At 56.2% G+C, this 20,226-nt stretch overlaps 1 protein-coding gene, 2 long non-coding RNA genes and 2 pseudogenes across 5 annotated transcripts in view; 3 read left to right on the top strand and 2 right to left on the bottom strand.

The window, feature by feature from the left end:
* LOC135404808 (zinc finger protein 74-like) overlaps positions 1-20,226 on the top strand; it is a 190,224-nt gene that overhangs the window by 140,834 nt on the left and 29,164 nt on the right. The window lies entirely within an intron of this gene.
* The window catches only part of LOC135404518 (uncharacterized), a 177,061-nt gene that overhangs the window by 133,505 nt on the left and 23,330 nt on the right, over positions 1-20,226 (bottom strand). The gene's annotated exons all lie outside the window — the stretch shown is intronic.
* Positions 2,612-4,276, bottom strand: LOC135406232 (zinc finger protein 239-like; annotated as a pseudogene).
* On the top strand, positions 5,583-6,496 carry LOC135404517 (uncharacterized). 2 transcript variants are annotated; one of them, XR_010425708.1, is made up of 3 exons: positions 5,583-5,792; positions 5,891-5,929; positions 6,259-6,496. It is a non-coding gene; the product is annotated as an uncharacterized LOC135404517 (long non-coding RNA). The 2 variants fall into 2 exon arrangements; XR_010425707.1 differs by having other exon boundaries at positions 6,256-6,496.
* LOC135406231 (zinc finger protein 70-like) lies at positions 15,071-15,825 on the top strand (annotated as a pseudogene).

Below are 20,226 nucleotides of genomic sequence, written 5' to 3'. Positions count from 1 at the left end.
GCAAGGTATTTGTTTATTCAACGTTGGGAGCAAGCCAGCTCACGCTGGAGAAACTTGCTCCAAGGCTTCACACAAAATCAACATTTTTATACAATCTTCAGCTGGGATTAAATGCATATTCAAGTGATTCCAACATCTATCTCTGCATATTAAGAATAGGCGGAGTATAGGTGGAGCTCAGGCGGGGCTTGGGGCGGTGCTTCTCTTGGCCCTCAATCCTGAGGGGACTTCCACTCTTCCTCCATGGCTCTGGGGGCTTCAACTCATCTTCCTCAGCTTGACCTTCCTTCTCTTCCATTGTTCTTGACCCGCTCCCTGAAGCTTGGAAAAAGCCCTGGCTCCCGGCCTATTCCTCCTATTCCAATGTCTCCCTGATCCTGCTGTCTCTCTAATTTATCCCCTCTAGGCCTAGGACATGTTCCTGTACTATTCTCTGAAGCTTTGCTCCAGTCAGTAGAACAGAACGAGCACAGATGGTCTTGGCTGTTGGGAGCTTGTTAGCAGGCCCAAATTTCTTAGTGAACTCTTTTGGGCCTGGCCTCCTGTTTCACCAGGGACACAGCCCGGGCCCGGGTGTTCCCATTCCCATTCCACGGGTTTGCATTCCTGTTCCAGGTGTTCCCATCCCATTCTAGTTGTTCCCATCCTATTCCAGGTGTCCCCATTCCCATTCCAGGAGTTCCCATTCCCATTCCAGGTGTTCCCATTCCCATTCCCGTTGTCACCAATTTCCTTTCCAGGTGTTCCATCCCATTCTAGGTGTCCCCATTCCCATTCCTATTGTCCCCATTCCCATTCCAGGTGTTCCCATCCCACTTCTGTTTTCCCCATTCCCAGTTCTTGGTGTTCCCATCCCACTTCTGTTTTCCCCATTCCCAGTTCTTGGTGTTCCCATTCCCATTCCAGGTGTCTCCATTCCCATTCTAATTGTCCCCATTCCCATTCCAGATGTTCCCATCCCACCTCTGTTTTCCCTATTCCCATTCCAGGTGTCCCCATTCCAGTCCCAGATGTTCCCATTCCGATTCCTGGTGTCCCCAACCTGCTCCCAATGTTCCCATTCCCAATGTTCCCATTCCCAGCCCAGGTGACCCTATTCCCATTCCTGATGTCCTCATTCCCATTCCAGGTGTCCCCATTCCCATTCCAGGTGTTCCCATTTCCATTCCTGGTGACCCCATTCCCATTCCAGGTGTTCCCATTCCAGGTGTCTCCATTCCAGTTCCAGGTATTCCCATTCCCATTCCTGGTGTCCCCATTTCCATTCCAGGTGTCTCCATTCCCATTCCAGGTGTTCCCATTCCAGGTGTCTCCATTTCAATTCCAGGTGTTCCCATTCCCATTCCAGGTGTTCCCATTCCCATTCCAGGTGTTCCAATTCCCTTTCCAGGTGTTCCATCCCATTCTAGGTGTCCCCATTCTCATTTCTATTGTCCCTCCTCCCATTCCTGGTGTTCCCATCCCACTTCTGTTTTCCCCATTCCCAGTTCTTGGTGTTCCCAGTCCCGTTCCAGGTATCTCCATTCCCATACCTATTGTCCCCATTCCAATTCCAGGTGTTCCCATCCCACCTCTGTTTTCCCTATTCCCATTCCAGGTGTCCCCATTTCAATTCCTGGTGTCCTCAATCTGCTCTGAATGTTCCCATTCCCATTCCAGGTGTTCCCATTCCCATTCCATGAGTTTCCATTCCCATTCCAGGTGTCCCCATTCCAATTCCAGGTGTTCCCATTCCCATTCCTTGTGTCCCCAACCTGCTCACAATGTTCCCATTCCCAATGTTCCCATTCCCAGCCCAGGTGTCCCCATTTCCATTCCTGATGTCCCCATTCCCATTCCCGGTGTTCCCATTCCCATTCTTGGTGACCCCATTTCCATTCCAGGTGTTCCCATTTCCATTCCTGCTGCCCCCATTCCCATTCCTAGTGTCCCCAGTCTGCTCCCAATGTCCCCATTCCCATTCCAGGTGTTCCCATTTCCATTCCTGGTGTTCCCATCCCATTGCTATTGTCCCCATCCCATTTCTTATGTCCCCATTCCCATTCCAGGCATTCTCTTTCCCTTTCCATGTGTTCCAATTCCCTTTCCAGGTGTTCCATCCCATTCTAGGTGTCCCCATTCCCATTCCTATTGTCTCTCTTTCCATTCCTCATGTTCCCATCCCACTTCTGTTTTCCCCATTCCCAGTTCTTGGTGTTCCCATTCCAGGGGTCTCCATTCCCATTCCAGGTGTCCCCATTCCCATTCCAGGTGTTCCCATCCCACCTCTGTTTTCCCTATTCCCATTCCAGGTGTCCCATTCCAAGTCATGGTGTCCTCAATCTGCTCCCAATGTTCCCGTTCCCATTCCAGGTGTTCTCATCCCAGTTCCTGGTGTATCCATTCCAATTCCTGGTGTCCCCATTCCCATTCCTGTGTCCCTAATCTGCTCCCAGTGTCTCCATCCCTCTCCCCGGTGTCCCCATTCCCAATCCAGGTACCCCCATTCCCAGTTCCTGATGTCTCCATTCCCATTCCTGTTGTTCCCAGTCTGCTCCCAATGGTCCCATTCCAGGTGTTCCCATTCCCATTCCCCCTGTCCCCATTCCCATTCCTTGTTCCCAGGGAGGAACTGCCGGATGCCTGAGGAGGAGCCAGAATTTATTGCCCAAAGCAGGAGATTTTCACACCAAAATTAACCCCGGTGATGTCACCACTGTCCCTGTGATGTCACCGCTGTCCCCGTGATGTCACCAATGTCCCTGTGATGTCACCAATGTCCCTGTGATGTCACCGCTGTCCCTTTGATGTCACCAATGTCTCTGTGATGTCACCAATGTCCCTGTGATGTCATCGCTGTCCCTGTGATGTCACCACTGTCATTTCCCCTGCTGGTTTACCTTAAAACCAGCACACCAGGTCTGTGCCCAACGGGGGTCCCTGTGGATCATCCAACGCGGGTCCTCCCATGGCTGATGGAGTTGGAGCAGCGGCCGAAGCTCTTCCCGCAGTCGGGGCACTCGGGGCTTCTCTTACCGGTGGGTCCGTTGGTGGGAGGTCAAGGAAGAGCTCTGCGTGAAGCTCTTCCCACACTCCCCACAGTGGAAGGGCCTCTCCCTGATGTGGAGGCGACGGTGGGTGTAGAGGGTGGAGCTGTCCCACATTCCCTACACATGTAGGGCTGTTCCCCAGTGGGGATGTGCTGGTGGTTGAGCAGCTTGGTGCTTGTGCTGAAGCTCTTCCCACATTCCAAGCACTTGTAGGGCCATTCCCTGGTGTGGATGCAACGGTGTTTGCAAAGGCTGGAGCTGTCCCTGAAGCTCTTCCCACACTCCCCACATGTGTAGGGCCTTCCCCACTGTGGATCATCTGGTGTCGGAGTAGGTGGGAGCTCTGAGTGAAGCTCTTCCCACATTCTCCACACATGTAGGGCCTTTCCCCACTGTGGATCATCTGGTGTTGGAGCAGGTGGGAGCTCTGATTGAAGCTCTTCCCACACTCCCCACATGTGTAGGGTCTTTCCCCGCTGTGGATCATCTGGTGTCGGAGCAGGTGGGAGAGGAGAGTGAAGCTCTTTCCACATTCCCCACACGTGTAGGGCCGTTGCCCACTGTGGATGCGACGGTGGGTGCGGAGGGTGGAGCTCTGCCTGAAGCTCTTCCCACACTCCCCACATGTGTAGGGCCTTTCCCCACTGTGGATCATCTGGTGGCTGAGGAGGTGGGAGCTCCGTTTGAAGCTCTTCCCACACTCCCCACACCTGTAGGGCCGTTCCCCACTGTGGATGCAATGGTGGTTGCGGAGGTCAGTGCTCTTGCTGAAGCTCTTCCCACATTCCAAACACCTGAAGGGCTTTTCCCTGCTGGGAGGCTGCTCAGGGACCACCAGTTCGCAGCTCCGCCTCAAGCTCCGGCCGCCTTCCCGGCACACGCTGGCTCTTTCCTCCTCACAGCCCCCTGGGCTGGCTTTGCAGCCCCTCCTGCGGGGGCATCTCCGGCCCTTTTCCTCCCCGCTGCCTTCCTGCGCCGGGGAGCCCTTCAAAACGGCCTCTCCCACCAGGCTCTGCCGCCGGGATTTGTCCTCCGCGCTCTCCGGCCTCACCTCGGGGCCTGGGGCAGGAAGCAACAAGGATACACAGGGGATTTGCCTCCGGTCCACAGGGAATCCAAGGACATCCCCCCAACTCCGGCCCCAGCAGGACGGCCACAAAAGACCGACCCAAAGGGGCACTGACTTCCTCCTCACCTGCCTGGGGGGTCCACGACATCTTCCTCTTCCTCGCAGCCTCCTCCTCCATCTGCCCAAGCTTTGGGAACCAGAAATCCTGCTCGGGGGGGAAAAAAGGGGGTGAGTGTGTTGCCTAAGTCCAGCTCTAGGACTCACGAGGCATCCTGTGTCCCTGAAAACCTCTAAAACACCAACATTCAGTCCAGAAAAAAAGAAAACAACAAGATTTGGGAAAAAAAAACCTGCACAAACTCCCCGCAAATTTGCAAAAGATCAGGAGTCAGCAAAAAAAATACTCCAAAATATGAACATTCAGCTCAAAAAAACCCTCCCAGAAGTTCCCCCCTCTCTGCTCTCTGCACCTTTACCTTCTGGGCTCTCCCCTCTCTGGGATGCTGGGGGTCCCGCTTCGGGATGCCCAGGCCTTTTGGGGGTCCCAGGGGTCCCTTCTCCCCTCACTCTCTGCTTCAGGGGGCCGGGTTCCCAGACATTCCCCCTCTCCGCCTTCTCCACTTTCTTGGTCCGGGGATCCAAGGGGTCCCCACTGCCCAGGCTCCCCCTTCTCTGGGACCCCCCTTGCAGCCTCCCGGGGCTCCCGGGGCTCCTCCCTCTCCCTGCTCCCCCCCCTCCAGCATTCCGGGGGTCCCCCAGCTCCGGGATCGCCCCTCTCCGCTCTCCCCACTCCGTGGCTACCGGGGTTCCCCCCCGGCTCTCACAGGGGGCCCCCAAACCGCTCTCGCCCCCCCCCGCCATTGCCGAGCGACCGCCAGGACCTTTTGGCTGCTCTTCTTTGTGCTCCCGCTCGGCTCCTCCCTCGGCTGGGCCACTGCTTTTGGCGGGTTTCCTCCTCTGGGATCCGCCCCCTGCAGCCCTTCCCCCCCTTGCCCAGTCCCCCTGGGCCCCCCTTGGGCCCCCCTTGGGCCCCCCTTGGGCCCCCCTTGCCCAATAATTCTGATTATACAGACAAGCAATTGGTTTTAATCCACAAAACCCAAATGTAGAACCCAGCACCCTGGGCCATGAACAAAGTGCTGCTCCTTGGGCCCCCCCCCAAGAGTCCAAAGTAAAGGGAGAGGGGAAAAAAACCTGCTGGTGGGAGAGCTGTTGCAGTCTGGTCAAAAGTGGTGATTGCAGTCCAGTTGAGGGGGGTGGTCTCAGGCTGGTTGAGAGCGGTGAGCTGCAGTCCTCCTCTGGATCCCACGAGTGGTGGAAAGGTTCTGAAACTCCAGGTTTATATATTCTCCAGTTCAGGCAGGAATGCCCAGTCCTCCCCTCAGAGCGGAGAATTCCATAAAAGGATGCTTAGTTCTTCCCTCAGAGCGGGGAATTCCATAAAAGGATATGAGGGTGCTCAGTCCATAAAAGGCTATGAGGGTGCTCAGGACATCCCCCCCACCTGGCAGGCCTCTCCTGACAACAGTTCCTGGGAAAATGGCATGGAAGGCCATAGAATCCACAGTTTTGGGCTACACCCATCCAGTGAGGAATCGGTCCCAGCTGTTCTAACTAGGACACTGTGTCCCTCATCGCTGCCATCATCATCATCATCAGCCTCGTGGGAGTCGGTGTCTGGAAGCTCCGATCCGGTAACTCCCGGGATGGGGGTCGGGAAGGGGCACGGATCCACCCGGCAGCATTCCGGGGATCCTGTGCCACGGGTGCTGATCCCGCTTTCTTTCCATAGGGAAGAGTGAGGGGAATGGATACGACCCCGCGCCCACCAGTGAGTCCCAGCAGCGTGTGTGGATCCAGATCCTCTGGGCAGGGATCCCAGGGTGGATGCCGGGATTCCAGAGGGGAATCAGGGCCTAATGGTTGGAGCAGGATTGGAAGGGGATTCCAGCTCAGGGCAGGATTCCAGAGTGGGATCAGGTGGAATTGTGGACTGGGATCAGGGCTGGATTCTGGAGTGGGATTGGGATGGGATGGACGGAGCAGGATAAGATAGGATTCCGGAGCAGTTCCTACTCTCCCTGGGCTCCACAGCCGGCTCCATCCCCTGGGATGGGAACAGGGACATGGTGACTCCTTTCCCCGCTCTCATCCCAGCAGGAATCACAGCCTGAGCGATCCCGGAGCTGGATCCGCCCCTTCCCTCTCCCTGAGGAAAGGCAGGAGCTGCTGGCAGAGCTCATCCCGCTGCTCCCACCCACCCCGGCCCCCCTGCGGCTCTTCCCGATGGATCAACTTCCTCCTTTTTCCCATGTGAAACCCAGGACCACAATTATTCCTGAGGCTTTAATTTGGGTGTGAAAATCTCCTGCTTTGGGCAATAAATCCTGGCTCCCTCCTCTGGCATCCGGCAGTTCCTCTGTGGGAACCAGGAATAGGAATGGGGACAGGGGGGACTGGGATGGTGACATTGGGGACAGGGATGGGGACACTGGGAGCAGGTTGGGGACAGCAGGAATGGGAATGGGGACATGGGAGACCAGGATAGGGATAGTGGGGACAGGAACGGGGACACTGGGAGCAGGTTGGCACAGCAGGAAGTGGGAATGGGGACAGGGATGGGAACCCCAGGAATTGAAATGGGGAGAGGGATGGGAATGGGGACAGGGATAGGAACCCCAGGATTGGAATGGGGACAGGGATGGGAACGTGTCTCCCCAGGAGTTGGTTCAATACAAAGGTCTGTCCCTGGCTCGAGGCCACGGGAAGCCCCTTCTTTGGGAATGTCTGGGAACCAGGTGTCAGAGGTTTGAAAAGAGGTGTTGGAATTGTTTCCCAGTGTCCCCCCCATTCCCATCTGTGTCTCCCGGGATGGGGTGGGTTGGAGCGGAGCCGCAGGCGCTGGGCAGGGGCAGTGGGGGGAGGGCGGCTCTCGGGGACACCGCGGTGGCCGCGGGGAGGGCGGGGGGTCCTTTGTTCGGGGGCTTTTGGGGTTTGTCCGGGACCGGACAGAGCGGGAGCTGGTTTTGGCCACCTTGTTCTCTTTTCCTGAGAGGAAGTTTTTTCCCTCCGGGACACCTCGTGGAGAGCAACCGAGAGAGAGAGAGAGAGAGAGAGCCCGACCCATCTGGGAGCGAGGTGTTCAGCTTTGGGGACTGCCCCTGGGAAAAGGGACTCCTTCACTGCTGGCTGCGAGCACACGGGGCTGCGAGAGCTTTGAACTGCCGGGACAGTTTCTCTCCCCCACCTGGGGATTTGGGACTTTGTTTTGTTTCTTCTGAAAGTTTTTGGTTGCACCATTTGCTGTTTATTCAGATTTTGTTAATAAAAGGTTTCTTCTTTTCCACACTTCCACCTGAAGTCTCTTAATTTCTAGCCTCTGGAAACCAAAGAACCAAGGCCCCACCATGTGACAGTTCAACCCCACCCCTGTGCCATGGGCTCCTTTGTGTTGTCACAGCCTGTCTTCTCCATTCTGGAATAACCCCTGGCAACAAAGAACCAACACCTCACACCCCCACAGTGCAGCCCCACCTGTCTGCCACGGGACTCTTTGGGATGTCACGGCCTTTCCCCCAGGAAAGAAAGCCTGGAACCTTTGGGTTTCACATGCAGTTGGGGGACAACCCTGGGCACTCCATGGGCAGCAAGAACTTTCTGTCCTGGCACTTTTTGTCTGGCAGGAATCTTCAGCTGTGTTCAGTTTGGGCAGTCAGACTGGGAATTTCAGCACAGGGCTCCTGCAAGTGAATGACAGCCCTTCCCTCCAGGAAAGAAACCCCTTACCCTCGGTCTCTTCTCCTGTTCCCTAAAACACAACCTGCAGGGGAGCTTTCTGGGATCTCTTCTCTTGGGAATTGGGAAGATAGACCCACTCCCATGTTTAACACCTCAGGCAAAACCACCCTTTCAACACCTTTCCCAACCCTCCCCAACCTTTCCCAAAGCCCAGATTTTACAGGTGTCCTGTAATTCTGGCCCAATCTCACCCAAGCCCACAAACCATGACAGAAACCTCTCAGCCTCACGCTGCGTCCTTCCCATTGCTGTGCCTTGTGTGCAGGCAAAAGGCCTTAAAATCAAGGACCCAAAATTCATGGCCTGTTCTTTTTCCCAGAAAAGAAGGCGTGGTGAACTCTCCAGACCAGGGAACTGGAAGATCTCCCCAAAACTCCTTTGGTACACGCTGCAGGGCCAACGATTCCTCTGCTCTGCCCTGTCGGCGCTGCTTTGTCTCATCTGGGTCCCCAGAAACTGTCAGTGAAACCTGGGGAATAAAATCTCTGAGCAGTTGGTTGGGTTCCAGAGGTGACCCTACTTCATTCAGCGCTGAAGGGACACAGCAATTGCTCTCTAACACCTGTACATCAGTTCTCTAAATTCTTAACAATTTCTACATTTTAGCAAGCAAAGGAATTCCTGTCCATTGGTTTACCAGTTCTCTGCAGGAATTCTTCTTCTCTCTTCTCTTGGCTCTTGATTTCTCACTTTGCATGATGCTTAGTCCACAGTTTTTGTCCTTTTCTTGTCTTTTCCCTAGATAGGGAGAGCCTCAGGAACTGTCTGTGTTGGTTTTGTCTTTGTCTCTGGTTTCTCTAAGGGTCTTTGTGGTTTAGAAATTCTGCCTTCTTGGTGTCCAGGTCTCAAAAAGAGATTTCTCTGCCAGGACTCTGACCACAGAAATATGGCAGGCCTTAAGCTTTTACTTTGTTTTTCTAACAAATGGCCATGGCCCAGAACTTGTCCATCATCCATTGTCTATTGCCCCCATTCAATCTCCTGCCAGCAGTTTCTCCCCACTGCTGGGTGGGCTCCTTTGTCAAGCACTAGAACTTGTAGGGTAACAGGTCCAGTCCTGTTGCCTATTTTTGTGGGGATGTGCAGGAGGGCACTGAGTCTTCCATGAGCAAATTGTCAGAGGACCCCAAGCTGGCTTGCAGTGTGGATGTGCTGGAGGGTAGGAAGACTGTGCAGAGGGACCTGGACAGGTTGGACCTCTGGGCCGAGCCCGTGGGCATGAGGTTCAAGAGTGCCTTTGGTGCCTTTGGTGCCTCTGGCCACAAGAACCCCCTGCAGCTCCAGGCCGGGGGCAGAGGAGCTGCAAAGGGTCCCCGTGGGAGAGGCCCTGGGGGTGCTGGTGGACAGAGGCTGAACCTGAGCCAGCGGGTGCCCGGGTGGGCAAGAAGGCCAAGGGCAGGCTGGCCTGGATCAGAAAGAGTGTGGCAGCAGGAGCAGGGCAGTGATGCTTCTGCTGGACTGGGCACTGGTGAGGCCACCCCTGGAGTGCTGTGTCCAGCCCTGGGCCCCTCAATTCAGGGAGAACCTTGAGGGGCTGGAGTGGGTGGAGAGCAGGGCAATGGAGCTGGGCAAGGGTCTGCAGTGCATGTCCTGTGAGGAGCAGCTGAGGGAGCTGGGCTTCTCCAACCTGGAGAAGAGGAGGCTCGGGGCTGACCTTCTCCCTGTCCACAACTTCCTGACAGGAGGCTGGAGCCAGGTGGGGGTCAGCCCCTTCTCCGAGGCAACAGGCGACAGGATAAGAGGACACGAGGACCTGCCTGTCAGGGGCTGTTTGTCAGGGACAGGAGCAGGACTTTTTGGAGAGAAACAGGGATTAGGTATTGAAATGGGCTGCCCAGGGAGGTGGTGGAGTCAGCGTCCCTGGAGGTGTTTAAGAAAAGACTGGCCATGGCACTGAGTGCCGTGGTCTGCTTGACGTGCTGGGGATGGGGCGTATGTTGGATGCTGGTTGATCTCCCAAGTCTCTGCCAACCTCAGGGACTCTGGGCTTCTGTGCCAGCCCAGCCTTTGGGGACAGCGTGCTGGTGGCTCCGAGGCTCCGTCCTTGCCTTGCCTTGCCCATCTCCTGGCTGCCAGGCAAGGGCCTTGTGACATCACAGCCTCTGTGGAACAGCGCGGTGGCTGAAAACTGTCAGGGCTGCGTCCCCGTGCCCAGAGCCTGGGCAGAAGTCGGCTGGCAGGGACGGGCAGAGACTGCGCAGAGGTGTCAGCTCGTCCCGCAGCAGCACGATGCCCAGCCAGGGCATCTCCTGGCTCCTCAGGCTCTCGGTGCTCCTGCTCTTGCCTGGCCCACTCGAGCCTTGCAGCCGTGCCACAGGTGCCATTGCTGAGAACCGGGGTTTTCCTTGGATGGCCCCTTGCCAGAAAAGGCAGGAGAGGCTGGAGAGAGGGGATGGAGGGGGGTCAGGCCGCTGGGATGGGGCCGGCGGGCCGTGAGCCCGAAGCCAGCAAGGCCTTGGGCCCACATGGTGTCAGGGGAGGACTGAGAGCCCCCAGGGAGGAGGAAAGCTGGGCAGGCCCCAAGGCTGCTGGGCCTCTTCCTTGCCAGCCCTTTGGCCAAGGCCCCGAGGCAGAGGTGGGGCTCAGCCCCTGCACAGCAATGGGGCACAGGCTGAGCCCCAGGGACACCAGAGCCAGGCGGCCTGAGCTCTTCTTCCTGCAGCGTCTGCCTGGGGCAGCCCAGCCAGGCCTGAGTCTCTGCAGGAGAGGCCAAGCCCAGCCAGAGAGGGCTCAGCCCTCTGAGGCTGCACTCACTGCAAAGGGAACAAAACAGTGGCCCAGAGGACATCCTGCCCCCAAATGGAGAACTGGAAAGGTCAAGAATAAAAAAGTCACCCCCCTCCATTAGTCAAGAAATTTTCAGACCTCTTTCCTAAAAGCATCCAGGACTCGGGTCACCCAGTTTTCTCTCTGACAAGGCTTTGCAGGGGCTGCTTGGGAAAGGGAAGCCCTGGGGCCCCAGTGCAGATGGGTGGGGCTGCACTCTGGGGGGGTCGGCCTTTGGCTCTTGGCTTCCAGGGGCCCCCAGGAGTCAGTGAGCCGGGCTGGGGACGAGGGGCAGGACTGGCTGGGATTGCCTCTGGGGCCTGGCCCGGAAAATGGAAGTGTCCCCATGGGGGCAGCTGGAATGGGCCCAGGAAGGAAATGCTGCCCCAGCGCAGGCTGTGGGCCAGCTCTCTGCAAGAGAAGTTGAGGGCTCTGAGGCAGAGAGGGGATGAGAGCCGAGTCCAGGCTTGGGAATTGCCGGGAGGGGAAAGGGGTGTCTAAGAACAAGTCCCTCAGGAGAGGGAAGCAGAGAGGCTGAGTTTTGAACCCAGCACAAGGGTCTGCAGGGCAGAGCAGAGAATATCCCCCACGTGAGATTGTTGTGCATCCCTCCTTGCAGTTCTGACAGGCACTTCTCTTCAAAGGTCGTTCTGTGAGCGTCTTTTTGTTCTTTCCAGGTGGGATGCAAGCGGTGGGGTGGGCTTTGGGCACTGGGGGGCAGAGGAGCCAGGTGAGCATTTTCCTGCCAGTCTGAATCAGATGTTAATTCTGGTGGGCTGTATCCTTGGTGAATCTAAGCACATCCCTTGGCATTTGGTTTTTTTCTGGTGGTACACAACCTGAGAAGCATCAGCAGAATGGGAAGGAGGTCCTTGCAGGAAGAGGTCAGTGTAAAGGAAGCTGAGAGGGGAGCTTTGGTGAGAATGTGGAACTCTGAGGGCATCCCTCAGTTTGTGCCTTTGCCTCTGTGATGCTGAAAAAGCCGGTCCGAAGAACTGCTCAGAGAGTTTTGGATCTTTTGAACAGCAAAGGGATTTATTGCCAACGTCGGGAGCGAGCGTGGTTTGCACCACAGAGAACTTGCTCAAAGGGTTCACACAAAATCAGAGGTTTTATACAAGTTTCATATGTGATTAAATGTGATAAATCATATTCATGCGATTACATCTGTCTATACGTATTAATAATGGGCAGAGCTCAGGCAGAGCTTCTCTTGGCCCTCAATGCTCAGAGGGGTTTAGGTGAGTCTGGGGTCTCTGCTCCTCTTCATCAGTTCCCAGTGTCCCCATCCTTGACCCTCATGTTCCCACTCCATTCCTGGTGCTCTCATTCCCAGTGTGACCATCCCATTCCTGATGTCCCCATTCCCAGTCCCTGGTGTCTCCAACCTGCTGCCAATGCCCCCGTTCCCATTCCTGGGGTCCCCATTCCCAGTTCCTGCTGTCCCCAACCTGCTCCCAATGTCTCCATTGCTATTCCTGGCGTCTCCATCCCATTCCTACTGTCCCCAACCTGCTCCCAGTGTCCCCATCCCAGTCCCCAGTGTCCCCATCCCAGTCCCCCCTGTCCCCATTCCTATTCCTGGTTCCCACAGAGGAACTGCCGGATGCCAGACGAGGGAGCCAGGATTTATTGCCCAAAGGAGGAGATTTTCACACCCAAATTAAAGCCTCAGGAATAATTGTGGTCCTGGGTTTCACACAGGAAAAAGCAGGAAATTGATCCATCGGGAAGAGCCGCAGGGGGGTCGGGGTGGGTGGGAGCAGCGGGATGAGCTCTGCCAGCAGCTCCTGCCTTTCCTCAGGGAGAGGGAAGGGGCGGATCCAGCTCTGGGATCGCTCAGGCTGTGATTCCTGCTGGGATGAGAGCGGGGAAAGGAGTCACCATGTCCCTGTTCCCATCCCAGGGGATGGAGCCGGCTGTGGAGCCCAGGGAAAGTAGGAACTGCTGCGGAATCCCACCTGATCCTGCTCCGTCCATCCCACCCCAATCCCACTCCATCCATCCCACGCCAATCCCACTCCAGAATCCAGCCCTGATCCCAGTCCACAATTGCACCTGAGCCCACTCTGGAATCCTGCCCTGAGCTGGAATCCCCTTCCAATCCCGCTCCAGCCATTAGGCCCCCATTCCCCTCTGGAATCCCAGCATCCATCCTGGGATCCCTGCCCAGAGGATCTGGATCCACACACGCTGCTGGGACTCACTGGTGGGCGCGGGGTCGTATCCATTCCCCTCACTCTTCTCTATGGAAAGAAAGCGGGATCAGCACCCGTGGCACAGGATCCCCGGAATGCTGCCGGGCGGATCCGTGCCCCTTCCCGACCCCCATCCCGGGAGTTACCGGATCGGAGCTTCCAGACACTGACTCCCACGAGGCTGATGATGATGATGATGGCAGCGATGACGGACACAGTGTCCTAGTTAGAACAGCTGGGACCGATTCCTCACTGGATGGGTGTAGCCCAAAACTGTGTATTCTCTGGCCTTCCATGCCATTTTCCCAGGAACTGTTGTCAGGAGAGGCCTGCCAGGTGGGGGGGATGTCCTGAGCACCCTCATATCCTTTTTTGGACTGAGCATCCTCATATCCTTTTATGGAATTGCCCGCTCTGAGGGAAGAACTAAGCATCCTTTTATGGAATTCCCCGCTCTGAGGGGAGGACTGGGCATTCCTACCTGAACTGGAGAATATATAAACCTGGAGTTTCAGAACCTTTTTACCACTCGTGGGATCCAGAGGAGGACTGCAGCTCACCGCTCTCAACCAGCCTGAGACCACCACCCTCAACTGGACTGCAATCCCCACTTTTGACCAGACTGCAACAGCTCTCCCACCAGCAGCTTTTTTCCCCTCTCCCTTTACTTTGGACTCGGGGGGGGCCTAAGGAACAGCACTTTGTTGATGGCCCAGGGTGCTGGGTTCTACATTTGGGTTTTGTGGATTAAAACCAATTGCTTGTCTGTATAATCAGACTTATTGGGCAAGGGGTGCCCAAGGAGGTCCCAAGGGGGGCCCAAGGGGGTTGGGCCAGGGGGGGAAGGGCTGCAGGGTGTGGATCCCGGAGGAGGAAACCCGCCAAAAGCGGCGGCCCAGCCGAGGGAGGAGCCGAGCGGGGAGCACAAAGAAGAGCAGCCAAAAGGTCCTGGCGGGTCGCTCGGCAATGGTGGGGGGGGGCGAGAGCGGTTTGGGGACCCCCCGTGAGAGCCGGGGGGGAACCCCGGTAGCCGCGGAGTGGGGAGAGCGGAGAGGGGCAATCCTGGAGCTGGGGGACCCCCGGAATGCTGGAGGGGGGGGGAGCAGAGAGGGAGCGCCGGGCCCCTTAAGCGGGGGTCCCGGAGAGGGGGAAGGCCTTGGAGTGTGGAGAGGAGGGGGGGCTTTGAGGGCGGGGTGGGAGCCGAGAGCGCCAAGAGGTTTGCGAGGGTGGGAGGCGAGAGAGGAGGGCCGGCCGGCCCCGGGAGGCAGAGTGGGGAGAAGTGAGCCCTGGGACCCCCCTGGAAACACTCAAGGGGACCCCGGCGAGTGGGAACCCTCCGGAGCCGCGGGACCCCCTGGCAGCCCGGAGAAGGGGGACCCCCAATGCAGGCAGAAGTGCCATCAGGCCAGACAGGGGGGACTCCCCAAACCTCAGAGAGCAGAGAGGGGGAATTCTGGGAGGGGATTTTGGGCTGAATGTTGGTGTTTTGGGGTTTTTATGGGCACAAGTTGCCCGGTGAGTCCTAGAGCTGGACTTGGGCAGAGGAACCCTCAAGGCAACGCGCTCATCCCTTGTTTTCCCCCCAAGCAGGTTTTCTGCTTCCCAATGTTTGGTCGGATGGAGGAGGAGGCTGCGAGGAAGAGGAAGATGCCGCGGGCCCCCCAGGCAGGTGAGGAGGAAGTCAGTGCCCCTTTGGGTCGGTCTTTTGTGGCCGTCCTGCCGGGGCCGGAGTTGGGGGGATGTCCTTGGGCTTTCCTTTGGGCTGGAGACAAATCCCCTGCCTGTCCTTGTTGCTTCCTGCCCCAGGCCCCGAGGTGAGGCCGGAGAGCGCGGAGGACAAATCCCGGCGGCAGAGCCTGGTGGGAGAGGCCGTTTTGAAGGGCTCCCCGGCGCAGGAAGGCAGCGGGGAGGAAAAGGGCCGGAGATGCCCCCACAGGAGGGGCTCCAAAGCCAGCCCAGGGGGCTGTGAGGAGGAAAGAGCCAGCGTGTGCCGGGAAGGCGGCCGGAGCTTGAGGCGGAGCTGCGAGCTGGTGGTCCCAGAGCAGCCTCCCAGCAGGGAAAAGCCCTTCAGGTGTTTGGAATGTGGGAAGAGCTTCAGCAAGAGAACCAACCTCCAGAGGCACCAGCACATCAACAGTGGGGAACGGCCCTACACGTGTGGAGAGTGTGGGAAGAGCTTCACTGAGATCCACCACCTGCTCCGACACCAGATGATCCACAGTGGGGAAAGGCACTACAACTGTGGGGAGTGTGGGAAGAGCTTCACTCAGAGCTCCCACCTGCTCCGACACCAGATCATCCACAGTGGGGAAAGGCACTACAACTGTGGGGAGTGTGGGAAGAGCTTCACTCAGAGCTCCCACCTGCTCCGACACCAGATGATCCACAGTGGGGAACGGCCCTACACGTGTGGGGAGTGTGGGAAGAGCTTCACTCAGATCCACCACCTGCTCCGACACCAGATGATCCACAGTGGGGAAAGGCCCTACATGTGTGAGGAGTGTGGGAAGAGCTTCAGGTAGAGCTCCGACCTGCTCCGACACCAGATGATCCACAGTGGGGAAGGCCCTACACATGTGGGGAGTGTGGGAAGAGCTTCAGGGACAGCTCCAGCCTTTGCAAACACCGTTGCATCCACACCAGGGAATGGCCCGAGAAGTGCTTGGAATGTGGGAAGAGCTTCAGCACAAGCACCAAGCTGCTCAACCACCAGCACATCCACACTGGGGAACAGCCCTACACGTGTAGGGAATGTGGGACAGCTCCACCCTCTACACCCACCGTCACCTCCACATCAGGGAGAGGCCCTTCCACTGTGGGGAGTGTGGGAAGAGCTTCACGCAGAGCTCTTCCTTGACCTCCCACCAACGGACCCACCGGTAAGAGAAGCCCCGAGTGCCCCGACTGCGGGAAGAGCTTCGGCCGCTGCTCCAACTCCATCAGCCATGGGAGGACCCGCGTTGGATGATCCACAGGGATCCCCGTTGGGCACAGACCTGGTGTGCTGGTTTTAAGGTAAACCACCAGGGGAAATGACGGTGGTGACACCTGGAATGGGATGGAACACCTGGAAAGAGAATGAGAATGCCTGGAATGGGAATGGGGACATAAAGAATGGGATGGGGACAATAGCAATGGGATGGGAACACCAGGAATGGAAATGGGAACACCTGGAATGGGAATGGGGACATTGGGAGCAGACTGCGGACAATAGGAATGGGAATGGGGGCAGCAGGAATGGGAATAGGGACACGTGGAATGGGGAGGGAACACCTGGAATGGGAATGGGAACACCTGGAATGGAAATGGGGACACCAGGAATGGAAATGGGAACACCTGGAATTGAAATGGAGACACCTGGAATGGGAACACCTGGAATCGGAATGGAGACACCTGGAATGGAAATGGGGACACCAGGAATGGGAATGGGGTCACCTGGGCTGGGAATGGGAACATTGGGAATGGGAACACTGGGAGCAGGTTGGGGACACCAGGAATGGGAATGGGAACATCTGGGATTGGAATGGGGACACCTGGAATTGGAATAGGGAAAACAGAAGTGGGATGGGAACACCAGGAATGGGAGGAGGGACAATAGGAATGGGAATGGAGACACCTGGAATGGGAATGGGAACACCAAGAACTGGGAATGGGGAAAAAAGAAGTGGGATGGGAACACCAGGAATGGGAGGAGGGACAATAGGAATGGGAATGGGGACACCTAGAATGGGATGGAACACCTGGAAAGGAAATTGGTTCACGTGGAATGGGAATGGGAACTCCTGGAATGGGAATGGGAACACCTGGAGTGGGAATGGGAACTCCTGGAATGGGAATGGGAACTCCTGGAATGGGAATTGGGACACCTGGAATGGGAATGGGAACAACTAGAATGGGATGGGAACACCTGGAACAGGAATGCAAACCCGTGGAATGGGAATGGGAACACCCGGGCCCGGGCTGTGTCCCTGGTGAAACAGGAGGCCAGGCCCAAAAGAGTTCACTAAGAAATTTGGGCCTGCTAACAAGCTCCCAACAGCCAAGACCATCTGTGCTCGTTCTGTTCTACTTACTGGAGCAAAGCTTCAGAGAATAGTCCAGGAACATGTCCTAGGCCTAGAGGGGATAAATTAGAGAGACAGCAGGATCAGGGAGACATTGGAATAGGAGGAATAGGCCGGGAGCCAGGGCTTTTTCCAAGCTTCAGGGAGCGGGTCAAGAACAATGGAAGAGAAGGAAGGTCAAGCTGAGGAAGATGAGTTGAAGCCCCCAGAGCCATGGAGGAAGAGTGGAAGTCCCCTCAGGATTGAGGGCCAAGAGAAGCACCGCCCCAAGCCCCGCCGGAGCTCCACCTATACTCCACCTATTATTGATATGCAGAGATAGATGTTGGAATCACTTGAATATGCATTTAATCACAGCTGAAGATTGTACAAAAATGCTGATTTTGTGTGAAGCCTTGGAGCAAGTTTGTCCAGCGCGAGCTGGCTTGCTCCCAACGTTGAATAAACAAATACCTTGCTGCTTAAAGATAAAAAAGTCTCTGAGCAGTTTCTCGGACCGATTTTTCGGATTCAGCTCCCAGTCAGTCCCAGGATGACCCAGTCACTCCTGGTGTCTCCCAGTTGCTCCCAGTTTTCTCCATGTGATCCCACTCATTCCCAGTTGCCCCCAGAAGCTTCCAGTATGATCCCAGTTGCTAACAGCCACTTCCAGTCATCCCCAGTGCACTCCCAGTTGCTCCCAGTACAATCCCAATCACCTCCTGCATGATCCTACTCAATCCTGGTATGATCCCAGGATGACCCCAGTCACCCTCAGTGTGGTCTCAGTTGCTCCCAGCATGGGCCAAGCTTCTCCCACCGTCACCCCAGTATGATCCCAGTTGTCCCCATCATGGTCCCAGTTGCTCCCAGTTGCCCCTAGCACAGATTCAGTCACTCCAAGTATGATCCCGGTCTTCCCTCCTGACAGTCCCACTCAATCCCAGTTGCTTCTTCTGTAGATCCAGTCACTCACAGTTCCTTCCAGTTGCCCCCAGCCTGGTCCTAATTCCCCTTCACGTAGTCCCAGTCACTCCCAGTACAGTCCCAGTCACCCTCACCATGGTTGCAGACACTCCCAGTATATTCCAGTAGAGCCCTCAGCATGCTCATAGTCCTTCCCAGTCACTCCCAGATGCCCCAGTAACATTCCAGTTTCCACCAGTATGATCCCAGTGACTCCAAGGCCCTCCCACTATATCCTATGTGGCCTCCAGTTGCTCCCAGTAGCCCTCAGTGTGGTCCCAGTTGCTCCCAGTATGATCCCTGTTGCCCCAGTTCTGGTCCTGGAGGGTCCCAGTGTGCTCAGATCCTGCTCCCGGGGGGTCCTGCTGGGTCCCAGTCCTGGTCCCGGTGTATCTCGGTGTCCCGGTCCATCCCAGTCTATCCCAGTCCATCCCAGTGCATCCCAGTCCGTCCCAGTCTGTCCCAGTCCATCCCAGCCCATCCCAATCCATCCCAGTCCATTCCAGTCCCTTCCCAGCAGCCGCCGCCGTTTCCCGGGTCCTGCCCCCCCGCCCCCCAAGATGCTGACGGGGGTCGTGGCTCCGTCTTTGCCTTCGTCTCCCTGGGCCTGCCTGGAATGAAGGGGCCGCTGGGACACTGCGGGACCTCCTGAAACCAAAGGAACCCTGGGAGAATTTGGATACTCCTGGAATCAAGGCACAATTGGGACACTGCAGGGCCCTATGGAAAAAAAGGAACCTTGTGACACTGCGGAATTCATGGAATCCAGGGGCCTTTGTGACAGGGGGGCCTCATGGAACCAAAGGAAGCCTGAGGTGTTTCAGAAGGTCATGGAATCAAGGGGCCACTGGGACACTGCAGGGCCTCTGGCAATTAAAGGAACACTGGGACACTGGGGCAGGACATCCCCCCTGCAATGGCACCAAGACAATGCCCCATTTGCAAAGGGGTCAGTGCTGAGCTGAGAGGGGACCAGGACAAGGCAGGAGATGTTGGAACCCAGACTGGTTTGACCCCAAATGAAGCCCCTGATGGTGAGGGAACCTCTGGAGTCCAAGGACTGTCAGTCCCTGGGTTTCTACCAGAAAGGTCCAGTCCCCTTTCCCAGGGGCATGTTCTTCCAACAGAAACCTTCTTGGGGGTGTGTGGAGATTCCTGCCTTGGCTGTGGACCCCCCCAAGGTCACTGCTGGAGGTTGAAAGCAGAGATTTCCCCACGAGCGCTGGTCTGGGGGAGTGTCAGAGACTGGAACTGTTAATGATTTATGCATTCTGAGAGACTTCTGCAGGCTTTTGACTTTCTGATGGGCAACAGGGCCCATCCCCCTCCTCCAGTGCAGAAGATGTCAAGCCCCGAAAAGGCGGGAAGAGCCGAGTTTACCACGCCCTCCACATGAACTCCGCCCCAAAAAGGGGGACACCACCCTATGAAAACAACTCCCCGCCTTGGGGAGGTGCAAAGGATATGGATATTGACTGGTGACTTTGGGGGTTTGGGGGGGATTTTTGCTTCTTTCTTCTCCCCCCACCGCCTGCGGATCAAGACATCGCTGGATCCAGTGGGTGGTGATTATACCACTCTCATCTTTTCTTTTTTTTCTTACTCTCCCTTACTCTTACCCTGTCTTTCTCTCCCCTATGCATTTTTCTCCTCCCCCGAAAGGTTATGACAGCACCCAAAATGTTAACATACCTATTGATACAAAATTGTTAAAATAAACCTTGCCAGTATATGTTTTCAGACACCGATTATTTAGTGTCGTTTCGCTTTAATGCACCATTGATAAAACCTGGGTTACCCCCCCCCCCTTTTTCCTGGGGCGGGTTGTAACATTTTTTTGGCTCAGCGAGCAGGGTCCTTTGGATGTGGTGGAGTAATCGGTGTAGTCCAAAACTGATACCAAGGATGAGTCAAACGGTGATCATCCCCTCCCTGTAAAATTATAGTGAGAATTTTTCTCCTCTCGGTGTGACCCGGGCACATCAGACTTGTTGAAAGGTTTCCTGGTGTGGGCTGGACCTGTTGAAAGGTTCTCTGGTACCTGGACCTGTTGAAAGGTTTTCCAGGAGAGAGTCAAACCAGCCCTCAGAGGGTTAACGGGGAGAAAGACATTAACCTGAGCTGGGTTAATGACTGAGTCAAAAGGGATGACACCCCAGGGTGAGTTAGGTGGGGATTATTCCCTCCTGATAGTTATCCTTGGTTTAGAACTGGTTTTTGTGGGTGCTGTCTTAGGCGTGTTCCTTAGAGCAGTGCAAAAGGAAAAATCGGCTATTCAGAAATCTGTAAGTGAAGTGATAAAATCTTTCCAAGAGTCAATGAGAGCTTTGCAGGACCAGCTAGAAAAAGAGGCTATT

The sequence above is a fragment of the Pseudopipra pipra genome, chromosome W (genome assembly GCF_036250125.1).
Source record: "Pseudopipra pipra isolate bDixPip1 chromosome W, bDixPip1.hap1, whole genome shotgun sequence".
NCBI lineage: Eukaryota > Metazoa > Chordata > Aves > Passeriformes > Pipridae > Pseudopipra > Pseudopipra pipra.
The sequence above is the reverse complement of the archived record's forward strand: the minus strand, read 5'-3'. Positions and strand labels throughout refer to the sequence as shown.